The sequence below is a fragment of the Denticeps clupeoides genome, chromosome 17, assembly GCF_900700375.1.
Source record: "Denticeps clupeoides chromosome 17, fDenClu1.1, whole genome shotgun sequence".
NCBI classification, from domain to species: domain Eukaryota; kingdom Metazoa; phylum Chordata; class Actinopteri; order Clupeiformes; family Denticipitidae; genus Denticeps; species Denticeps clupeoides.
In genome coordinates this window covers 6,439,722-6,463,395 of record NC_041723.1, presented here as the reverse complement: position 1 = coordinate 6,463,395, position 23,674 = coordinate 6,439,722, and the positions used below count along the sequence as shown (strand labels likewise).

Below are 23,674 nucleotides of genomic sequence, written 5' to 3'. Positions count from 1 at the left end.
AAGAGGGAAGAACAGAAAAAGGAAAAAGGTAGAAAAACAGAGCAAAAATAACCACAGATAGAAAAAAGAATCACTTTGTCTCCGGATTACAGAAGTGAGCCACAGCATAAAAACCATCGACCGATCAAGTGAACAGAATTGATTACAATGACGCCTGCCAAGGGGTGGATGTTTTAGGCGGAATAATAATTCCACAATAAAAAGGAATCCGTTGTAAAATGCAGAATTGAGTAAAATTTGTGGTTCTTCATGTGTAAATGGTTTAAGTGTAAATGGCCAAGCCCATTGTTGAACGGTGATTAAATGTGATTTAACGTCCATCTGGACAGCAAAAACGAGGTTCAGTCATGAAAAGATCTGAGAAGTACCGCCTGAAATGACCCTCTCACATAACTGGAGCTTCAGGAGAATTAAATAACGACGAGTGTCCGACACCAACGCAATGACAAGTTCTGGGGAAAAAAGAATAAGAACGGAGACGATCCCAACCATGTTTAGTTTCCTTCGAACACGTCTACGCATAATAATTAGCAATTCTCCAGTCGACTGACAAGACACCTTAGATCCCCGACCTCAGAATCTGTCTTAAAATAGCATGGCATGAACTGGGCAGGAGGCTCACTGATGTGCGTGGGCAGTGAAGGCTAGCCCCCAAATCCCACAGAAGACCTGCTGCAGCACAAACTGCCGGAAGAATAATAAAAAAAAAACCCCGGCAAGTCGGCAGAAAGGTGTCAGAATGCGCAGCACAGCACAGCTTGCTTGGTACGGGGGCTACGTGGCTGAAAGCCACTTCAAGAGGCGCGCAAGAGTCATTTCCAGCGAAAACGCTCGAAGTACAGAAGCCCAAAGTTCACTTGTGCTGATACCGTGAATTTGGCTTTTACAAAGTTGTGGTTATTTTACGGCTTTTTATAGGCTAGCTAGCTGTTGCCAATACATCTAACCTCGTAAGATCAGACCAATTAAATTACCGGAATTACCGGTCAAGCTTTTGGTTAACTGACTCATACTTAATTCTTCAGATCAGGCATTTTGCGCTTCGTGCACAGACCCCCATCATGGAGAAAGTGTATGACGAAGTAACTGCACACCTTTAGACTAGGTTTAAAAAACGTTTCCTGTAACATCTTACTCTGTTAATATCTCACGTTTCAACAGGGACACCGGCGGCACATAGTTATTCATGTACAATTAGTTTTTTCTTTAAAAATCAGCAGGTGCTGCCTATATGTAAGAGAAAGTGAAAGTGGAGTGGTTGTCATTGTGAAACACTGCAGCGCAGCACACTGCTACACAATGAAATGTGTCCTCTGCATTTAACCATCACCCTTGGTGAGCAGTGGGCAGCCATGACAGGCGCCCGGGGAGCAGCGTGTGGTGCTTTGCTCTTACGGGGCCGCTTCCTGAACCGCTAGGCCACCACTGCCCCATGTGGTGTATGTGCGTTCTATAGTCCAGAATTTAAGGTAGTCCCTTTACATTGCTTTCTCTAAAAAAAGGTTTGGGGGGATTTTTGGGGGTTCTCCATATAAACAGGAATGAATGCAGGAACGTAAAAACAAGAAAAGCAAATTCATAGGAAGAGTGATTAGGAGCATTCGGAACGGGGACATTTGCTCAGCATCGGATCAATGGCAGCTCTTCTGGCGGAAGATCATAATGATCGTAACCCCCCATGCCAAGGTTAAATCCATTACGCCGCGCCGCATCCACTGGGCACTGCCGCCACTCCGGACAATCGATACCGTCCTCGAGACAGAATGGCAGGTGGGGACAACGCTTCTTACCCCACAGGAGATGCCGAAACCGCGTTCTCGACTTCGACGTGGTTTTACTTCCGCGGCTCGGCGCGTCACGCGTCTTGGCCTTGCGTTTGTGCATCATTCTGGGCCGCGCTTGATAAATGAGCTCCAACAACAATTCAGACATAACAAATGAAGACGTTAAGCACCACGCCGGTGTCCTTCGGTCACCGTTTATGTCTGCGGCTGGATGATTTCGCAGCCCAAAGCCTTGGACAGCTCAAGGACAGCTTGGAGACTTTTGGAAAGTCTGGCGAGGGGGTGCGGTTTGCCCGGCACGCCGCTCCAGGCATGCAGGGGTACAGAGGGGAGGTTATTACCCGGCCTGTATAATGAAAACGCAACGGCATCAAGGGATCCTTTAGCTCAGGAACTGATTTCTGAGGAGACATCATTAGAGCCCGGCTCAACTTTTCTGACAAGCACATCTGCTGCCACAGTGCGCGCACACACACACACACACACACACACACTCACACACACACACCAAACACAAACCTACCTTCCTTCATACCTAGCTACCTACCCTTCTGTTCAATAATTCATCTGACGTTGGTTTCAATTATAAATCTGATCTGACTGCTGGAGTGGCTGGAGTGTGTGAGTGTGTGATCTCCTTCCAGTAACGGATGGTTAAGCTCCAGCTGAGTGAGTGTGACTTGGGACCCTCCATCCAGGTCCAATTCTGTAATAATCATGACGTGGCATACAAACCATAAAAAAAAAAAGTCCGGAAAAGATTAAGATATGTGATGCAATTTTCTGTTTGACCGTCCCCAGTTGGCCACTCACACCCAAACCAACCTGCGTGGAACCTACGAAAAGTTCCCCCGGTTCAGTCCTGTCAGGCCGACGCCCGCATCAGAGACCCAGCTGGAATTACCCAGCATCATCTGTCCTCATGGTTTGCAGAGCTGATCGAGGCGGGGATCAGAGAAGAGGGCACGGGCCTCAGCTGTGACAGCTCTTCTGTGGCACTTCTGAAGGGGGTATAAAGTGTGGCACCTCAAAGCCAGCGGTGGCATGAGTCATTTCTCCCTGCAGGATGTTCTGCAGTGTGTGTGTGTGTGTGTGTGTGTGTCTTCTGAGCAGCATTCAAAACGACACAAACACACAGAGTGAAGACACGGCGCAGGTCCGGGTGTTAAAAATGCAGACAGCGTCCGGCTCCACCAAACCGCGGCATCCAAACAGTAAACGTACTTCAAGCCTGAGCCAGCAGCTGATGTGGCATACACACACACACACACACACACACACACACACAGAGCACTTCTTAACCATATCACGTCCTGCGGTTCAATCGGGGGAACATCTCGAACCATCTTTCAGGTGGTTCTCCGTCACTGCCTGACATTCCTGCCTGACTGCAGTCCAAGTGCATCTCTGGCTGGAGTTGTTCCTCCCAGGGACACTGGTCAGGAGCACAGGCCCAGGAGAGTTTCCGTCGCACGCTAACTTCACCAGGAATCCATCGACCCAAGGTCTACAGTAAAAACGGAACGGCCTGTTTCAGCAGAACACTGCCCGTCTATAAATAGGCCTGTTCCGACTCAAACTGCCAATTAGAGGCGCCAGCATCAATGGAGGAATATCTGCGTTTGCGCTTTCTAGTTGTTTTTGCACATTTTTGTTGGTGTGAGCTGTTTTTTTTTTTTCCTTTTAAAGGAGATGTCATGACTTGGTGGAAATCCTCAGGTTCGTAAAAAAGAGCTGAGGCAGCGGCAGCTGAAGAAGAGATTTCCTGGCGCTCCCGTGGAACTGCGCACTCCGTGTTCCTGACTTTAACAGAGGCGAAGACACGGAAATAAAACACGCCTACTGTGGCATTCGCGGAGGCTTCGGACCCCTTGCTCGAAAACGTCCGTTACTTCTGCTTATAACATAGCCATGTTGCTGCATCAAGCAGTAGAACTATATCTGCATACATAATGACAAGTTCAAAGTTTCAGTTCCCTGTGCTTGTCCAAGATATCACATAGTGAGGTGTTTTTGTCATTTTAAAGCACACAAAGGGCACACGGTGCACACAACGAAATGTGTCCTCTGTATTTAACCTACCACCATATGGTAGCGCCCGGGTAGCAGTGTGTGGGGACGGTACCTTGCACTAGGGGACCTCAGTGGCACCATGACTGTTTGGGATTTGAACCCGCAGCCCTTCTGTTACGAGTCCACTTCATTACCCGCTAGGCCAGTGGGCATAGTGAGGCATAGTTTCCTCACTATGTAATGTGGAGGTCAACTTGAGGTCTGGAGGACAAAGGAAGCTTTCCAGAACTGCTCCTCAAATTGCAAGAAAGACAACAAAAGCATACGGTGAACGACCTTCCGGAAGATTTAGCAGACTCTGGAGTGCTGGTGCACCTGAATAAATACAATCTTCCTGGAAAAGTCAGCGGAAGAAAATCTCTATAAAACGATGATGCGTCCTGAACATTAATGAGACCAGAACTCTTGGTCACAATGTACAAATTCCATGAAAAGAACACCTCTTCTCCTCTTCGGAGGAAGATTCATCCTCTCCGGTTTGATGGATGAATCAAGGCGTGTTTTTCCAGCCACAATAAGATGCTTTTCACAAGGACGACAGGGCAAAAATTCCCCCAAGCAAGAATTGAAAGGCTCTTAGTCGGCTACAAGAAGCATTTACAATTAGGGCTTATCTATTTTATCAAAAACAATAATCATCTTTATTTGGGTCATAATTTCAATCATGATTATTTAAAATTACATTTACATTTACATTTACAGCATTTATCAGACGCCCTTATCCAGAGCGACTTACAATCAGTATTACAGGGACAGTCTCCCGGGAGCAATTTTTTTTTTTAGGGTTAAGTGTCTTGCTCAGGGACACAATGGTAGTAAGTGGGATTCGAACCCGGGTCTTCTGGTTCATAGGCGAGTGTGTTACCCACTAGGCTACTACCACCCTTATTCCTCACAATTGTTCAACAGTATTTTTATGTAAGTAAAAAGTTATTAAACAAAATAAGATCATACATAATGCAAGGCTAAGATTTGTGACATGGCAAAAGGACGCCATCATGGCAAAACAGAGTGGAATGAACAAATAGTTTTACCTTATGTCATTTTGGTAATGGTTGGGAGCCAAAATCGTAATCAAAATGCGATTAATCGGCCAGTCCTGCTAACAGGCTGTGATGCTTGCTGGAAGGGGTGTGGACTGCGGAGACGACCAGGCTATCCCTGTCCTCATTTAGGAAAACATGGCCTAAAAAAATGGACTTTGCAGAGAACCAAATTTGCACAGTTTGAGGCAAAATGGGTGCCGTCATCCTTCCTGTGTTTCCATCGACCATGAGAGTGAAGAGTACAGGTAAAACGCGGTGCGTCTGGCGTGGGGGTGTTGCGACGGTGCGTGATTAAGCGCCCGTGTGACGGCTCTCGTCGTGCTGCGCATCTCGTTGAGGGAAAAAGAAAAACTCTTCACGGGGAGACGACTGAATTATCTTTTACTTGAGAGCACAGAGCAAAAAGAAGAAGCTGCGCTTTGCCTGGCTTTTATCGAGTTGAGCGGCCTGAATTATGGCTTCTTAGGGAAGTGATATGATGATGACAAGAAGTGAAAAAAGGGTAATGCATTCCTTTTATCAGGGAGTGTCACAAGCTGGGACTCAAAGAAAGTGAGAGCCTTCATTTGGCTTCATCTTTACATTATATACATTTATATACATAATGCATATGTTTTATATATATAATCTATATCTATTTATATATATACACATACACACACACACATATATATAGAGAGAGACAGAGAGACAGAGAGAGAGGGAGAGGTATGCTGTCAACTAAATAGTAATAAAAGGCTGCAGGGACAGAGTGACAGCATGGAGAGGAATGTTTTGAGATCTGAAAAGGCGTCTTTGAAGCAATATACATAAATTATTTTGTCTCAAGCCTGGCACAAGGGAGAAAGTATTACTTCATCATCACTTGCACCCTGAACACTTCAACACAGTGATAAATATAAAACAAACAGGGACTACATCCACAGAACGTCCACAGAAACACACACAATATTAGCTCCGTGCCTTCAGTGTCCCTCAACAGATGCCCTTTTTGACCCTGGCGGTGGTCAGTTTTAGACTGTTATATTAAAAGAAAATGAAGGACATCCAACAACTAGATGATTGGTTTAAGGGCCAACAGGCTTTCATGTCGCTTGATCAATATCATTTCTCATTAAAAAATAAATAAGTTTGGCATTTTTCATCTGGCCACATGGTGTGGGGAACTAAACATCCATCATGATTTTTACAGCGTTGTGCTGCACACACGAGACCAGGCTGTCTGCTCGCTGCTTCAAGGAGTGAAGTGCTATTTCGAAATCCGTACCCCGTACAGCACTGCTGAAAGGAATTGATGCAAGGTAGCTCCGGCCTCGTAATATATCATTGATAATTAAGATGTTTTATAAGGGTTGGTATTACAATGAATGAACTGTTGCAGTGTACTGTCATATGCACTGCTAAACGTCACAATTACCATCCATGTAAAAGTATGGCATTACATTAAAATTCTGAAACACTTCCCTAACAGTGTATTTTGAAATAAAAAAAAAAAATAAGAAATAGAAAAAGCAATTAGTGTACTGCAGTCACAGCTCATGAATAAAATGTCTAAACTGTGTTAACAAAAGTGTAAAAATCCACACCTTTTTTTTTTATCTAAAATCTCTCCAGCTGGGGTGTGTCGAGAAACAAAGTGTTTTTGCGAAGTTGAGAAATCTCCATTCCGGCTACTCCTTACGATACTCATCAATAATGAATGGCACCCGGCCTCACCTCGTCTCGCACTCATTTGCCGATGGGCAGCGTGGGCGACTTGATATTTCATGTTCCCTGTCTCTGCTGATTGGATCAAATATCATATCGATCGGTGGCGGGCACTTCAGAAGCTCGACAGATTACCAGCACTGCACGACTCGAGTCTCCGAGCCCAGAGCCCGCTCCAATCAGACGCTCCCGGTTTCTTCTCACTTTTTTATTTTTGCACCCAGAGGGAGGGGCAAACGTGGCGGGGTGTTTAATCTTTGTCAGAACACTCTCATGCTGTGTGTGCATTTAGAAAAACACTAGACAAGTATGAGTGTGTGTGTGTGTGTGTGTGACAGAGAGTGAGTGAGTCTACGTGTGGACCGGGTATGAATTTATAAAAGGTTTATGTGTGTGTGTGTGTGTGAGAGAGAGAGTGAGTCTACATGTGGACCGGGTATGAATTATAAAAGGTTTCTGTGTGTGTGTGTGTGTGTGTGTGTGTGTGTGTGCGTGCGTGCACGAACAAGAAAGGGATACATGGAGCCTCCACACATACTAAATGGGTAACGCTGGTTCTTTACACGCCTCGTGCAAGTAAATTAGGTGCAAGAAAGTTTAGCATTTTTACATGACAGAGGTCACCACAAAGTAACCTCACAACAGTGGGGGGTGGCCGGGGGGGATGCTCGGGATCAGATTTAGCAGTGAACGCCGAGAAGCACGTACTTGGCACAGTTAACCTGGCTTTTAACCATATGTGGATTACACGTTCTGCTGGGTTTGGGGGTGGATGCAGATGTGGCAGGTGAGGGAGCGGAGTCCCCACGCGCTGCTCCACCGGCCGTCTTTCATGGCTGCACACTGCTCACAACATGGTGGTGGGTTAAATGCAGAGGACACATTTCGGTGTGGTTTGCTGTCTATCACAGTGACAAATCGCTGGTGTTGGTGTGTGTGGATTCTGAATGTGATTATGACTGAGAGAGGGCTGAAGTGAATGAGAATGAGTGTGATATGTCTGTGAATCTGAAGGAGCGCGTGTGTGTGGGTTAGGTGGATGGGCGGAGCGTTGCCACCATGACGACCTGTTGGGCCACGTCCCTTCAGAATGACGGGAGCAGCCAGCCAGTCCAGAAATCCAGAGGGAAGCTGGCATCCGAGAGCGTCTGGCCCACTGCCCCGCTTCCCACCCTTTGCCACGTGCAGCGTGGCGCGGTGCGCCAGTGTTGACATGACAGCCATTCTCCCCTCGCGGGCGAGCCTGTCGCCATCACTCACGCTCGCCACGTGTCCCCACGCGGTCCCCGGGGTGCACGGGCACAGTCAATAATCTCGACACGTTTCTCTGGGAACCTCATTGCTGCTGCTGCTGCTTCAGAAAGGGTCAGCTGGCAAAAACGCTTACCACGGAAGCCGGAAAAAAAAAAAAAAAAAGCGAGGCCGCGGATAATTAAATTTCCGCGGAAAAAATGTCAAACTTGCTCTGCCACGATAAAAAAAAAAAAAAGGCCTCTCATGCATAAATATTTCTTAGAGGCTGGCGCACGTTCAAACTATTATTCAGAGCGTTTGAAACAAATAGAGGCCTTGGCCGTGGGCGCGGTGCATTTGAATAGCTCGTGTGTTCCGGGGAGAGGACGCGGGCTCTGGACGTGATGCCGGTTTGGGGCCAGGGGCGAGACGGTGGGCCAGCGAAGGAGAGATGAAAGCTGGGTTAGAACTGGCACCAGGAAAGCGGGTTGCACATAGGAGGAGGGAAAAAACGGGGGGGCGGGGGCACTTGGAGGAAGGAGGAGGAGGAAGGGAGAGATGAAGGCACGAGAAGACGTGGGTGGATGCTCCTTGTAAGGTCAAAAATAAAAGGGCGACACTTGTTCTCTGCCAAGGCCTCATAAAGTCAAAAGACGACGCCAGCGAACCCGGACCGCTCCTTGCCGCCGTTGCCAGGACGTAGTCAGGAGGTGCACGCCCCGTCTGCAGACTGGAGGCGGTCCGCTCGGCCGCGAGAGCGAGAGGCTCGGTTAACACCGGTAAATGCTGCTGTACTGACGCTCCCGATACACCTCCCATAATACACACAGGCCAGAAGGCGCGCTTTAGAAATGGCCAATTTCATGCGACTGAGGACTGAGACGTTTTGAAGGACACCTGCAGCAGACGCGACTATTTGACCTCCTGTTACAGCCTTGCCGCTGAGCGGTGTGCTTGCGGTTCGACTGATCAGCAGGAACCGAGGTGCCTCGCACGGAACCCACAACCACATTCAGTACCTGGCTTTGCACGCATGATCGGAAAGCGGCCTCATTTTCAGATACTTTCCAATCCCTACCCACGCTGCGGTGAGCAGATGTGATCTGACCTCCTTATAAGCACCAACGCTGCAGGAGAAGGTGCACACAAAGTTTTAAATGACTTCTAGGAATGACTTCTGCTCAACATTTCCAACATTTTTTTAACCTAACCAACAAACAACAGTCAAATGCTTGCCAAGTCGGAAAAGCGTCTGAAGGTTTTACAAACCTGGAACTGTTACAGATATACAGTAAATACAATTTTGACTAGGTGCTGGTTCCAAATTGGTGGTTAGAAACAAGCTCTTCTAGTCTGGACCTCAAAGTCAAATCCAGGCCTTGTTTTCAGCTCTCCCAATTCTGATTGGTAAGAGGCTTAGAGACAAAAAGGTTGATTTTCCAAGAAGGATGGACAAACAGCAGTACCCATACCATGACACCAATACTGAATCATGCCAGCCAGATTAGGGTTGGGGTTGCTGAATATGGGCGTGGCTTCCAGATTACAGTATTTACTTATGTAAATCATTTTCTTTTTCAGCAGGCCAGCTCTGTTTTGGTGGACTAGATGGTTACAATCATTGGTCAAATAAAAGCAAGGCACTTCCAGTTGAACTAAAAATAGAGAATGACTAGCAGGAACAGCTCTGTTTCAAATCAGAGTTTAATTAGCTTTCCACTAGCCGGCTAATTTAGAAACAGGTCCCCGGATGGCTAATAAAATGCGGATGATGCAGTCATTATCCAATTCAGGAGCACTTATAAAACCCTGGTAGGCTTGCTTCAGCGCTGCAGCCGGCCACTCTTGAGTGTCAGTCTGTAATTAAGAAGACAGGTTTGAAAGGGACAACAATAGCATTGGCACTTCACTGGCCTGGGCGTCACCGGCTGCAAAGACAGAGAACTCCCCGGAAAAAAATCCCAGAAGGCATCCAGGAGACTAAGCGAAAGATAATTACACTGTCTGATGAGACCAAAATTGGGCTTTTTGGCCTAAACACTAGGCAATATTTGGTGGAAGTCCACTGCCACAAATCATGATGACAGTGAAGCCGGGTAAAAGCAGCAGGGTAATATTGGGACGTTGCTCTGGGCTTAGAAATGTGGTAACTCAGTACAAACCGGATGGGACCAGGTTTAAGAAACCCTTTTTGGAGGAGGCACTCTTTGCACCAGTGGGAGAAAATGTAATGCACAGACCAAGCAGAAGCAAGCTGCAGAGGAATTTATGATTATATAATGAGCATGGTGGCAATTTAGACACCTAACCATGTGACCCCTAAAGTCATAATTGTGAACCTCGCTTCTACAAATCCTGCCACTGCGCCCCTGAGCAACACGTGTAAACCTCTGTCGCACCGAGGGCACGTTTCCCTGCAATTAGTGACTGTAAATGCCTACACGTGGAAAAAAGAGAGCCATATTAAACATGGAAAATTCACCAACTGTTCCCTTGAAACTGACCTATTTTGGAAAGAAGAACTGGCCCAACAATTCCATTATTTTCTAATAACTTCTCAAACTCTGCATACAAGATTATTAAAAGTGGAATAATTAAGAATGGATGAGCAGTTTTCTGCTTTTCGTGTCCTTGGTAGAACAGAAGATTAGAGCCATCCCATACTCGTACCATACTTGTAAAGAAGTGAAAATAATGGGAGGAAAAGGAAACGGAGCGAACCAAAGAGTGGCTTAAATTTATTGTCGCTCCTGCATCCGTATCTGGGTTACAACACAGCACCGTACCCCGTGTCAGCATGTGTGTGTGTGTATGTCCCGGGCCATGGAGCCCTGGGGCTACTCCAAGTCACCAGGGAGCACCTGAGATTACCTGAGAGGAGCTGTCGGCAGAGAAACCAATCGCTCATTCCGCTCCCGGTGGGGCAGCCCGTCAGAGCAAACAATGCAGCCAGGCAGGCGGAGTGACGGCTCAGGGATGTGACATTTAAACTCCTCCCCTCCATCCATCCATCTGCACGCCTGGGCCCATTAGCCGGGGACCCATGTCTGTCCTGGGATAATTCTGAATATGATAAGGTTATCATTACCTCCAAGAGAAATCTCTTCATTATGCCTGCCTCTCTGGTGCCAGTGGTTCCCTGAGGCCAGTTTTATGTGCCATGGAGACGAGAAGCAGGTCAAGTAGGAATATGGCCATCAATCGCAAACCTTCATCTGAGCTATTGGCCAATGATTGCATATCCAGGCCTTATTTGGGCTCAATCCACAAGGCACAGAGGAAAACGAAGCAATAAAACATTTCCACCTACAAACCTCCCAAATCTCCTCCCTTTCCAGGACCAATCTAATTTCAATGCAAATGCATTTCATTCAAGGTGGGACGAATGGGGCCACAAAATTAGCTCATCATAGCAGCACCCCAGCAGAAGCCCAGAACTGGAGGGCTGGAATCTCACAAGCCCGCTGCCATATGGCATGAAACATCCATCAGTCAGCCTGAGGAGGCTTTAAGGACCGTCTCAAGCTGTTGGACCTTTCATGCCCACTTCTAAATCCTTTACTTTCTTCTTTAAACACATCTTCTCATTTATCTACACATTATTCTGGCTGTGAATAGGAGGCCATGTTGGGTTGGGAGATGATGGGCTTCATCACTAATGAAGACTGGGAGAAGCACTGCAGCCGAATCTCCTCAGACTGATGAGGACGACACAGAGCAGCAGAAGCATCCAATATTTGACATCTGATGTCTCCAGACGTGGACGAATCTGCATCGATGCCGCGCAGAACATAATCGATTTTATCATAATGACGTTGCATGGTGATTTTCTGGTGCCGACATAAAGATTGTAGTTGAGAAGCAGTGCTGGTAGTGACTGTGGTGGCCTGTACCGGATGTTTGAAATGGATGCCCTCCCAATGCCATATGCATTTATGCTGTGCTTTGTAGCCGTGTCTCACTGCCGTTTGCTTGACGCTGTTTAACGCTCGTCACTATTTAACGCTTTGTCTGTATTTCGGGGGGAAATTGATGCAAGAAAACGTTGCATGCAACGTTTAACCAAAGTCGACCAAACGCTGGTGCTGAACGGTCATGTCGATGCTTTGATTTGCTCCAATTAGCAGAAAATTGGTCATCATTCAGTCCACGATCACCTGACACCACGAACGGAAGAAAATCGACAAGCACACGCCCGTGTGAGCGAGGCCTTAACTCCCATCCCACCGATGTATTTGAAATCATAATGTGAAGTAATGTCAAAAAGTTGATTGGATGCATCGTGAGCATCGATATCCGCTGCATTGAGACGAGTTGAGGGTCACACTTCTAACAGCGACTGCCATCTGTTTGCTTCCAGATGATTCCATCATGTTGTTTTCATTGCAAACACCTTCTGCTTACCAAAGGTGGCCAGTGAGACATTTTCAAACTAATTTTCTGCCGTAGCACAACTCAGCTTAGAACTCAGATGACCGTTTTCATAATTCCACACTTAGAAAGTTGGGGAAAGATGGCTTTTTCATGCACTGATAATCAGAAATCTCAGTGAGATGGATGGCCTGACTAATGTGGCTTTCAACTTTCCTTGCTGGAGTTTAGAAAACCATTTTTGTTCGCTAGCTTCTGTTTAGTGTACGAGACACAAAAAGGAGAAATACAGATGGAATTCCTGACTGGAATGCCGTCCAAATGTATTGTTGATTTTCACTTTCATATAAGTGAAAGTGATTGTGGTTGTGATACACAGCACAGCATACAGTGCACACAACAAAATGTTTCCTCTGCATTTAACCCATCACCCTTGGTGAGCAGTGGGCATCCATGAAAGGAAGCAACGTGGGAGCAGTGTGGTAACGGTTCCTTGCTGAAGGGGACCTCAGCGGCATCTTGTCGATCTGGGAATTGAACCTGCAACCCTTTGGTTACGAGTCCGCTTCCTACGAGTCCTGCTCCCGTCTGTATGGACCCCATACAGACACTCAACTAGGTGGATTTGGTGTACAACATGATATATGGCAGGGGCAAATAGAGTGACTTGACTAAGTTGGAAAAGAGTGGGATAAATTTAATACACTGCAGCCTCAAACTGATATTTTATGACATCACCACAGATCTATATATTTGTTGCCCTTGATGGCAAGTAATTGTTGCATCATCAAGTAATTCGGCATAATTGATGATGCAAGTTGGATGTGGGTGATCGGGACTTCTGTTGGGAACGACTCTCTGCTCTCTCTCCCCTCTTCCGTTGACAGGCTCTAGTTACCTCGGAGCGTTCGGGGTCACTTGGCACAATGTCTGAGGTCACCGGTCACAGTAAATAAGAGGAACAGGGGGCTTGGGCTTCACGCATGGGTTGCCCAAGAGTAGAATGGCTGCTGGTCTTGATTTATCAAGATATGAGTTGAAAGCAGTATTTTTTCCTGTGTGTGTGTGTGTGTGTGTGTGTGTGCGTATGTTTGCGATTACCTGCACAATTCTATCCTATGCAGAATCTTGCTTACTGTTAGACTTGTCAACTGTACAGCCGAAGAAACCTTAATGTACACACACACACTGGAGTGGAGGGGGTGGGCGGCAATAATAAAGCTCTGCACGGTGAATCAATTGTTATTTTTGCATTCTTGGCTGGCATTGGTGTTTGCATGAGTCGGGATGTTTTTATCCTTTTTGGTTTTGGTTGCTGATCTGCGAGTGGTACGGCACTTTAACAAATCTCACTGCACCTCGCCGCCCACGCAAGGGTTAGAAGTCTTCGACTGAACAGGCAGAGAGTGGGTCTGGGTGCGCAAACACGCACCATTTCCATAAATAAAACCCACCAAACATTATTAATAGGGGAGAATTTTTTTTAAGTAGTAGGGATGCACCTTGTAGAAGAAGAAATTTTAAAAAAGATGCAATTTCTAGTCTGAAGGCTCCAAACCTACAGAGACTGAAAAATAATGAAGAGAGCTGAGGAGTAAGCACAAAATCCATATCATCGTTACCTGACAGTGGGTTAAATACATTAAGCACATACCAATCGTTCAGGTGAGGGCATTCAATGCTGACGGAATTTAATGGATTTCTCAAGAAAGGATACAGGAGCGTATAGCACTATTCTGACGTGTCTGAAATAGAAACAGATCGGGAGCCCAGGGCGCCTGAAGCAAATCAATTGTGGCAGACACACCCCCACTGCCTCAACTTTCCCCCCTTTTAAAGCATCCTACTCAATGCACAAACAGTACAAGAACAGAAGAAACGATTCCAGTTTTATCATGGGCAGGCACAGCGGAGCCGTGGTTAACACTGCCGCCTCAATCCGAGTCCGGGGTTTGATTCCCTGCATGGGTTCTCTGCGTGGAGCTCATCTGTTCGCCCGTTGTTTTTACTCGCAGGGCTCAGACTTCACTCAGTCCGAACACGCGCCTCTTAGGTGAACTGCCGATGATGAATTGGTGCAGATTCCATGAGAGGCCGACAGGAGTAGAAGAAAGCAGAAGCCCAAAACACAAACTATAAGAACTACATATATATATATATATATATTTATGTGTGTGTGTGTGTGTGTGTGTGTGTGTGTTTTTCTGGCGCCTCATGTTGGTTGTTTGCCTAATCTCCTTGGTCGTGTGTTATAAAGGTTTCTGTGTGTTTCTGATCCGTGATCGTGCATGATCGCTGTTATCCGGTTCTGTACCATGCACCCTGCATGATTAAACCCTTGTGTGTTTCCCTCGAGTCCTTCCTGCACTGCGCGCCATTGTGACTATTGTTACGTCCCTGGACGTACGCTCCCACGTGTTCTGTGTGTCTGGCTGTCATTTTGTCCCTGTCTCTTTTAGGTTGACTTCGTGGGAGGAGCTCCACCTACCATCTGCGTATTGGTCACCTCCAGGTCCGGGTCTGCTAGGCCCTTACTCTTTAGGGAGGTCCCCAGGGTCCACGGAGATCTGAAAGGAGCTCGGTTGGGGATCTAATTTGTGTGTTGTTGCGTTGTGTGATAGACCCTTTGTTGTTAGCCTGGGTCAGCCTTTATGTGTGCACTGTATGCTTTGTTTGCTTGTGTGTAACAGTGGACGTCCTCCTCTCCACACCTGTGTCACGTTTCTTAGACCCCTAGACTTAGGAATGTAACACCACACACACACACACACACACACACACACACACACATATAAAAAATGCATCTACACAAGAATGCTAGTATATCCGTCAATCAAAAAACACTTCAGAGCTGAACCCTTCGAGGCTACAGTGAGCCCAATGAGGACCAATTTAGTAGCTCATATCCATCTCTGAGCGTTAAACATTGTTTATGAGAGCACGGTAACCCATCTATGCCCATCAAAAGTCTCTTAGCACAGCATGGTGCAACAGCGAGCAGTGAAACGAGCGCGAGGCGGAGCACCGAGACCGTCTGAAGAGTGCCGTTTGACTTCAAAAGGCTCGTCAGCCATTCTCCAGCACAGAAACTCACACTCTTCATCTGATCTGAACATGCAATGTGAGCCTGTTTGCTCATATTTTGAAAGCCGCGGTGCCGAGCAGTAACGTAAACTGACCGTACGTCATTTATAGTCAGGCTTAAGAAAAATTTCCTCCGGATGTCAGACAAAACACACGCGTTTTACAAAAAACAACTGTTACCGCGCCCGTTCAAGCTACTTCTTCCTTTGTCGTGGCATCATGGTGAATGGACGGACACATTCGCATGGGATATGATGGCGACTCCATGCGGCGTGTTCGGACCGCTCTTTGATGTCCTCGTTTCGCGTGACGGACACCCACGCCTCCGTTGCGTGGCCCTTTTGTCGGATGACGGTAATTACGGAGTCCGACTCGTTTTCTCTGTTTGTGTTCTCTTAATTGCTTTCGCTTCGGCGCTTTTGTGCTTCTTGAATTACGGACATTTCGTTTTTGTTTTTATTTATAACTGTGATCACTGGAATTTTCACTTCAGTCGAATGTGCCGCTTTTTCTAATTAGCATCATAGGCAGTGCCATGTATTGGAGTGCCGACCTAACCTCCGCAATATAAAATACACGCGGCAGGATTCTGTTGGTGTTTTACTGAATCACGTCGCATGATCCTTCAACAGCCCTTCACGTTCACCAAAAAAAATAAAAAATAATTGTGCCCTGTCAGGAATAAGTCATTTATTTGTGATCTTATGTTTGGTGTAGGACCATTTGGATGTGTACACATGCCACCTATGTTGTTGAATTTAGAATAGGGCCGTTCATGATTAATGATCACGATAAAAAAAAAAAAAAAAAAAAAAAAAAGATTATGACTATCAGCTTAAGGGCCATGAGTTTAATGATGCTTCTACTGCTTCTGCTCAGTTCATTCGTTTACCTCCCACTGCTTCAATTTAATCAGCTTATTTCGTTTTTTATCCTTTCGTCCTTTTGTAGTTTAACTCATTATTCTGTTTTCTTATCGATGACCTTTTTTTGTAAAGGAACATTTTCTGCAGGTTGCCACCTGAAGCAGTTCTGTGTAGGAATGTGATGTTATCAGGGTCGGAATAATTTGCACTGTTACTTCAGGAGAATGGCGTTATGTAACTGTGGTGGAGGACGCGGTGTGTAACCCACAGCGGTGCTCACAGAACTTACAGAAGAAAAATCAGCCCAACGCATTAAGGAGGTTCTGGAAACACCAACACAGTTCTGCGTTTGGGTGAATAGGAACATCCGGCACGCCGGCACACGAGGTTATATTGTAATACACATTCGGTGAAATTCTTTAATGGCAGTCTTTTTTCAATCCTGCGGTGTCAACGGTGACTCCTGTAAAGCACCGTGTGCACCGCGTGACGTTACTGGCGTTGTCGCGCGCGACCAGATTCTCTGGACGCTTGTCCGCGTTTGCCCCGTCGAACGTGGCACGTGGGCTGGGGTGCCAGCCTGCTTACGAACACAAGCGCTTGGCTTTGAGCGGACGGCAATGGCGACGCCTCCTGCTCCTGGCGCGGGAGCCGGGGCCCCGACCGGAGCAGGGCGCGCCCGTCCCCCTGCTGCCTTTCCAGGCTGTCTTGGTTTTGGCAAGCAGAGCCAGCAGAGTCTGTTGCATTCTGTGGTTTTTCCTGATGATGCCCCTACAGGCAGTAAATCAAGAATCGCTCCAGCTTTTGGCGTCTTCACATAAATCACCTCCTCCTCTTCTTCATCCTTCGATGACATATGAATGAAATGTGAACGCACGTTGTGGTTGGTGAACGGTGTTGATGACGTCATTTCCACGAATGCCCCTTCCCTTCTATAGGCCGATCTCCTCCTCATTATCATTTAAAGCTACAGACACCGAAACGCCTGGGGAAATATCAATGTGGGACTGGATCAAAGTGGCTGTACACTTCTGCACCTGGGATGAATTTCGGAACGAGATTTCAGATGCAGTATAAATGCACAAATACGACCGATATAAAAATATTTTCATGTGAGGGGACTTTTAACCCTGAGTGTCTAGAAGGGGACTGTCCCTGTAACTATGGACAAGGGTGTCTGGTAAATGTAAATTTGTGTTGTTGTATGAAGGTAAATGTCTATAGTACAGTACATAAGTGGAACTGCATGTTTGGAAAGGGCTTATGCCTCAAGGGGGTGGGGTGGCAGGTGTTATGAGGGATACCCTTGTGGGTTAAAGGTTCGGATTGTCTCTCTATCTTTCTCCCTCACTCTGGTTCCCTCTTGCCATCCAAAGACATGCCAACTAGGTGAACTGCGGCCTGCGGCAGCCTGGCGCCCTGCCCTGGGTGAGCTCCACTCCCTGCGTTCACACACACTCACACACACACACACACACACACACACACACACACACTCACACACACAAACACCCATGTGCCAACCCATGTGTCTCACATGCAACAGCATATCTGGCTTAAACAGCAATAAACCAGCACTATTTTCCACATTTGTCTCTGTAATAGTTTTAAATATTATAGTGAGATTCAGTCTTTTATTCACGATAAAAAAATGGACAGCCATAATATATTTTTAAGACAAGCGTGCTGCTGCCCATCAAAGGACAACCTGGCAATGCAAGAATTAAGACCTCTGAGTAGCTGAGGTCTGACCATCCATCTTAGAAAATGATGCAGTCAACCCACAATTTCATCCGCCAGATATTATGCTGGGTGGCGCATCAGCAACAGGCAGATGTCTTGTCATTAGGTCCAGCAGTCGCGGCGCAGGGTCATTTAATGGCTGAAGGCCCCGAGGCCATTTTACACAACTCGGAACGGGTCTCCGTCGTGACACTACCATATCCTCGGATAATAATGTTCCCGTACGCCCCACTGAACGAATGCAAGGCTGGTATAACAAAGACCTTCACTGAAGATTTATGAGACGCTCTGGAGGGGCTGCTGGGTAGATGACTTTCACTAGAACTTTTTTTTTTTTTTTAACCGCAATATTCCACTACACACAGTTCAGATCTTGTACGACGGCTGCTCTGAAAGCTCAATGGTTTGTTAGGAATATTAAAGTACCAACCGTCCTCCTCTCAGATCCAAAATATGCTCGTTTCTCTTTTACCCAGCCGTAAATGTTCGGAAACGGCAAATTAAAAGGGCAAGAGATAAAGGAGGTAATTTAATCACACACGCACAAAGAAATACAAGCACAGCTTTCAATTAAAATGATGTAATTCAAACGAGGGGAGAGCAACACTGCCAGCAAAAAAAAAAAAAAAAAAAAGAAACAGGGTCCAAATGAGGGAAGATCCTAGTTGCAGAAATATTTAGTGTGCGACATGAGCAACGGTTTCCAAGGGGTCAAGGAGATCCAGTCATATCAATATTTTACATATGCTCCAGAAAAAAAAAAACACACGTAATTAATAACTCATAAACCGTGGGATTGGAAAGCTTAAAACGTGACCTGAATGAACGGGGAATTCGGAATGCGCATAAAAACCCAACCCGTTTGCAAAAATTTACTACACAAACTTGGCTAGAGTCACGCATTATTTATGACGAGATCACAGTCTTGCATTTTTGCATAAATGCAACCGGCAGCAGCATACAGCGTGTGGGATTTTTCACGAGTTAAAACGCGGTAATAAAGATATGTCTTCATGTCCACATCTCATATATATATAAAATAAAGAAATAACTGAGCACCCAAGCTGTTGTTCACTGCTTGTTTGACGTTGTTACTATATGTCGTTTAAAAAAATGAAAACTCCAAACTTCCTCCCACCATGCGCTTTGTCGAACTGCTGCAGTTACATTTACAGCATTTATCCAGAGCGACTTACAATCAGTAGTTACAGGGACAGTCCCCCCCCTGGAGCAACTTAGGGTTAAGTGTCTTGCTCAGGGACACGATGGTAGTAAGTGGGATTTGAACCCGGGTCTTCCGGTTCATAGGCGAGTGTGTTACCCACTAGGATACTGCCACCACTGCTGAGAGTCAGAGCGGATTTCCACAGCAGCGGGGACGGCTCCTAGCGCCGCCTCCATCCTGGCATGAGGTCCGGAGCTCCGGAAGGGGGCGGGGCGGCGGGTGTTGTGAGGGATTTCTTGCCGGGAACCAGTGAGTACCCAGCGTGCAATGGGTGCCGGCTGAGAGGAGGTGCCAACGCGCTCCCACAGACACATGCCCGTCACAACGGACAAAAACGGCAGACGTGAAGCAGACTAAAAGCAGGGGCCCCGAGACTTGTGACGTATTTCAAACGGCGTAATTTTTTATAAAATGAACGGCTGCGTGTGCCGCCTGCGCTGCTACTTGGCACGGGGGATTATTTACTCACGTTGCCATGGTTGACGAAGCCGTGTTTCCTGGCGATGCGCTCGGCCTCCCCCGCTCCTCCCCTGACGTGGACGGCCCATGTGTTGGTGTAAACTCCCTTGCTGCCGGCGGCGGTCTCTGTCGAAGCAGCCGTGAGGAGCAGGACTGCCCCGAAATGCAGCAGGGCCATGAAGAGGAAACGCGCTGATGACCGCCGAATGTTCCCAGCAGCCACTGCAAATGAAAGGGGCGACCTGGAGGCGAAAGGAATGGAGGTAAAAGTCAGGGGCTCTGAATTGCTATTCGACTCTCCCCTTATTCTGCTACGCTGCCATCGAGTATTGGTGCTAAAACCAAAAAGTGACATTCTGTGATCCCTCGTAATGTATCTGTCAAGTCTGAGCCGGGCTGTCTGGCAGGCGGCAATCTCAAAGATCAAACGATCAAATGCTCTCTCATGCAGCCGCTCCTCACCTGTGGCGCATGATAAGAAAATCTCTCCCTCGCTACGTGCACAACAAACGCGGCGGCCAAACCAGCAGAGCAGCTGCCAGTCATCTTTAAAAACAGATATTTAATATGCCGAGAATGGTCATTTTTCACCTTTGCAACTTTTCTGTTAATGACGTGGATGACCTAAAAATGGCACACACACACACACACACACACACACACACACACTCGTAATAGATGCACAGATAAAGAGGAGTATTTGCTAGTTACCAGTACCTTGAAGAGGAGCAACTCAACCAATGCTTTTTTTATAGTTTAAAATGGGAGGAGTCTATTGTGGTGAGTGACAGACTCGTTCTGGGTGATTTAACACCCCAAGTGGAAGCCGTGTTGCCAGATATATAATTTCTTCACCCCACAATCATCTATAATTCCCTCATACACACACTGAACACTGCTGAAGCAATCGGACAAGTATTATAGCTACTGCGACTGCTTTATGTTTTTTTTTTAACCAGCCTCCAATCTGGCAACGGCAAGTTGCACCTCCTATTTTTGCCCTTCCTGCTGTGTTTCGAGATAAAACTTGTTCGTCATCATCAGCATCATCAGCAGACACCACAAACACAATGTATGTTATATTTGTCTCTGGACCACGTCAGCTACCAAACCGAACACGCACATTCAACAAATTTAACAGGCAAACTAGGGCGATGGTGGCTTAGTGGGTAAGCAGACCCGTAATCAAATCCCAAACTGCCAAGGTGCCAATGAGGTCCCCTTGAGCGAGATACCGTCCCCACACACTGCACCCCTTTCATGGCTGCCCACTGGTTAAATGCAGAGGACCCATTTCTTGGTGTCACTGTGTGCTGTGCTGCGGTGTTTCACAATGACAATCACTTCACTTTCACTTTCTAGTGAATGTGACATTGGGGAAGATCCCCAATTTCCTACTTCTCATACAGTGCAATGAAAACATGTCCCTTTTCACAGTGTACAGGTTTTTGTTAACTTCTTCTTCCTCCATCAGCTGCTCTTGTTCGGGGTCGCCACCGGTCTAGATGTCTGCATAATTAATATGGCTCCCTATTTCACCGGGCTTAGGGGATGTGGCAACGTTTTTATTATGTGGAAACAAGTAGTTTTACGTACGAAATACATTTTATTATCACATTGGTCCGCAATTACTTCAAATCAGTAGCCGGGGCTGCCTCCACAGACACGTCAACAGGGACACATCAGTGACTAATGTGGACGAGTGTCTACAAAAATGTGAGTTTACGTATTCCCTTTAATACCTCCTGGCGAGCTTATTATGAGCGCAAAGTCACACGGAGGAAACTTTCAAACGAGTTACTCACTGTCTATGTCCCAGGGGAACAGAAAATAAAAAAAATAATAAAAAAGATAGATAGATAAGCGGAGAGGGAGAAATCTAAATTCCCTAAGGATCCCAATTTTTGGTTTTGGCAGCACGGGCTTCTGTAAAAAGCCTCCACCTGCCCTATCTCCTGAAAGAGGGAGCGAAATGAGATGCGGCACGGCGTTGCACACAAAAGCCTGATTGGAAAATGGCACGGCACTCACGGTATATATTCATTTTTTTTTTTTTTTTTCCCAATTATCACTACCCATTAAGGCAGCCCGCTCGCACATAACTATAAATAAAAGCTGCCGCCTCCAGCCGCGAGGACGGGAGGAAGGAAGACCGCGGCGCTGCACGGCCGGGCCGCCTGGCACACTTCAGGCTGTAATGATGCGAGCCGCTGGCGAGCGCGGGAGGAGAGGCCGCCGTGAAGCGCCTCACACCTGGATCCGGAGCTGGGCACTGCCGACGGAGATGTGACCCCGCCCCAGACAGGAGACGCACCGCATGGCCGCCGGTCCCTCGACCTCGCACACACATTCCTTGGTGATCCCTGTGCCCTCCGGCTGAATGAAGAAATACTGATTGTTGCCACGTCTTACACAAAGATTGGTCCTTTAAATGTCACTCGGCTTCTCAAGTCAATATCAATTTAATTGGAGTGCGGAGGTTGATTTTCCTTCACAAGATGCAGACCAGAAATTACAAAGAACGGGGCCACAAGGGCATCCCAAAAATAGTATTTGGCTCCATCAAGAGACAATCACATGACTTAAAGCGAATCCTTTGTTGTGCCCTTCAAGAACCCTTTTTTTTAATGTTCTCTGTCAGTTCTCTGTGAGACAAAAACTGAGAGTGACGGCTGTCTGAAAATGGTGGGAAAAGAGTGGGAAAAACAAAGAGGCGTTCACCTCTAAAGAGCCATCTTGATTTAATCCCTGCTGGAACACTGACGTCGGCTGCCAGAATCTCAATAACTAGCATATAACCATATAACAAATGATAAAAATACGAAAAGACATGGAAGGGGGGTTCCCTGTGTGATGGCCATTTTAAATTCAAAGGTAAATGTTAGTATTACTAATGTTGAGTAGGTCTGTCAATTGATTTTAAAACGGTAGTGAATTAAAATCACATTTCCCAGTGAATTCTTAAGACTAAAGCTATAATGAATATTCAAAACTGGGACAAAAAACAAGTGTGCATGGGAAAGACGGAGAGTTATGAGGAGATGATCTGCTCATTTATTTTTGTAATAAAAGACTGTACAGACTCTGACAGTAAATAAAATGCAGATTTTTTCAGTCAGGCAACATTTGACCATGCCACAAGCTGTGTGTCTCCTTTTGAAGAAGAAAAAAGAAAAAGTAAATGCAAAAGATGCCTTATCGGTATCTTAAAGATGAATTATCTGAATCGGCCCTAAACACTTATGTAGGGATAACCTCTGACATTTGCATCCATATCATCAGTTCATGGTACATATTACAACTGTATTATATTTGCTATTAGCCTGTTATGTACATGCTTGGTCAAAAAACATTCAAAGCGGGAGACACTGTCCGAACAATCGTAATACCATTTCCACCGTATGTATGATTTTTGCCCGAAGAATTAAGAACTGATCTTTCAACGTAGCCACGGGATTAATGGACGCTGAAATCGACAGACTGTAAAAGCATTCACTGCTGCATTCAAACAAGAAAAAAGAATCCCAGGACACTTTCGCTCAGTTCATTTTGCTTCAGTAAATTGTTAACTTGCAATAAGATGCCAGACGTTCCAGTGGCTGAATGCTAAAAAAGAGACGCTGCCTGTCAATCCAAGTTATGAAAGCCATGAAATTCAAATGGAGCCGAAGCGTCAAGGTCAGGAGAGCCAACAGAGCCTCGGCATGCCAGTCTTACAAAAACTAGCCACAGCATCCCCACTCTCTACAGAAAAAAAAAAGTATTAATTTTAAAACTAATTTAAAGCTCTCTACCAATGCATTAAAAAAATCCTCGAATGAACGTGCAAATCACTTTTTTCTCAGGTTACACACACACAAATACATTTATGGTATATACCAGACATCCTTGTCCAGAGAGCCTTACAATCAGTGGTTACAGGGACAGTCTGCCTGGAGACACTCAGGGTTAAGTGTCCCGCTCAGGGACACGATGGAAGTAAGTGGGGTTCGAACCTAGGTTTTCTAGTTCATAGGCGACCCTGTGTAGGGGACAATAACCCCTTCAAACTGATGCCTAGGACAAATGAAAATGATGCATCCT

At 46.3% G+C, this 23,674-nt stretch overlaps 1 long non-coding RNA gene across 1 annotated transcript in view; it reads right to left on the bottom strand.

Moving 5' to 3' along the window:
- Nucleotides 1-23,674, bottom strand: part of LOC114767281 (uncharacterized) — a 43,481-nt gene that overhangs the window by 18,372 nt on the left and 1,435 nt on the right. Inside the window, exon 2 of the long non-coding RNA XR_003742914.1 lies at nucleotides 19,602-19,833. This is a non-coding gene — a long non-coding RNA (uncharacterized LOC114767281). The remainder of the gene's footprint in view (nucleotides 1-19,601; nucleotides 19,834-23,674) is intronic.